Source organism: Myotis davidii, unplaced genomic scaffold (genome assembly GCF_000327345.1).
Source record: "Myotis davidii unplaced genomic scaffold, ASM32734v1 scaffold189, whole genome shotgun sequence".
Taxonomy (NCBI): Eukaryota; Metazoa; Chordata; class Mammalia; order Chiroptera; family Vespertilionidae; genus Myotis; species Myotis davidii.
This window is the reverse complement of record NW_006383017.1, coordinates 3,241,165-3,242,740: the sequence shown is the minus strand read 5'-3', so window position 1 is coordinate 3,242,740 and position 1,576 is coordinate 3,241,165. Positions and strand designations below refer to the sequence as shown.

At 51.1% G+C, this 1,576-nt stretch overlaps 1 pseudogene; it reads left to right on the top strand.

Annotated features, from left to right (window-relative positions):
- Positions 1–276: 276 nt before the first annotated feature.
- LOC102774269 lies at positions 277–567 on the top strand (annotated as a pseudogene).
- Positions 568–1,576: the final 1,009 nt, after the last annotated feature.

Here is a 1,576-nt window from a genome sequence, read left to right as displayed (position 1 = left end):
GGCTTGGTGGGCAGAAGAGCTGCCCCAACTCTGCCACTCCTGAGTTCAGTGACCCTGCAGAGTCCTCACATCTGAGGTCCCTAAGCTCAGTTTTCTCATCCATAAAGTGGACTGCAGGCATGCCTTCTTCTACTGACAAAGTACAAGCGGCCCCTTCCCCCAGCAGCCGGTAAGGTGTTCAGTCCCTTCCGAGGAAGCTCACGCTGCATTGGGGTGAGGCCCCCACTTCATCCAGCAACTAGCAATGCTCCCAGCAGTGCCGGGTCATCACTCACCCACACCATGGCCTCGGCCTCAGAGCTCACCTGCATCTACTGGGCACACTGTGACGAAGTGACAGTGACAGAGGATAATATCAATGCCCTTATTAAAGCTGCTGGTGTAAATGTTGAACCTTTCTGGCCAGGCTTGTTCGCAAAGGCTCTGGCCAATATCAACATCAGAAGCCTCATCTGCAATGTAGGGGCCGGTGGGCCTGCTCCAGCAGCAGGTGCTACCCCAACAGGCGGTCCTGCCCCTCCATCCTGTGCCCCAGCTGAGGAGAGGACGGTGGAAGGGAAGAAATAAGAATCGGATGATGACATGGGCTTTGGTCTTTTGAATAAACCTCTTTTGTAACATATTCAATAAAAAGCTGAACTTTGTTTAAGAAATTAAAAAATACAAGCTACTCCCTCCCCATGCAGGAACGCAGGAAAGAGTAACTGAGATATCCACAATGCACTTACTGTGAATGCTTAAGCAAATGAGAGATCACAGCAAGGAGACACCCGATTCCCTGTATGCCACGCTGCCAAGAAATGCCCTCCTCTGGCCCACTGGCGTGCTGGCAGCCAATTAAAGTATACACACTTTTTATTACAGTTGATGATAAAACACCACGAAGGAAATACACAAGATGAAAAATAAGACAGGACAGAGGTCCCCATTTAGATGCTAGAGGAGCCTGGCTGGGAGGTGGAGAATATCAGTCAGATCTTGATGCTCAGCTGCAAGGAACCTTCAGGATCCCACCAGCTTTGGGGCCAAGGCGATGCTCTTTGCAAACAGCCCCCAGACAAGGGCTGCAAACGGTGTGGGGGCCTGGGGCCTGGCCATTCCTGCCCTAAGCTAAAAGTGGGCAACCTTTGCTCCTCAGCTTCCCACTGTCTTGACTGAGACCGAGTCAGAGCTGCAGGGTGTCTGAGGTTCCCCTGTCCAGTCCTGCCTCTTTCCCCCTTACCTGTCACAGGCATCAACCCTCAAGCTCCATGCACTGCTAATTCAGCGTCTGTATCCCTGAACTGATGGGCAGGGTACCCTGTTGGGATCATCAAGGGCATCCCTAACCCTAACCAACCCCATTACCTCCCTCATCAGACTTTCCTTTCTAAACTCACTAACCTGCCCACCACAAGAGGGATTAGTGAGCCTTCATCTGCCAACATCCGATAATTCCAAATTCTCAATTAATAAAGGCGGGACTGTCCTAAACAGTCCTCAGGACTGTTACCTTACAGGGTAGGTAGGTACTCTTGTACTTAAGAGAAAAAAGGAGAAAGTCGGGGGGAAAGGAGGTGTCGTCACCAAGAGACTA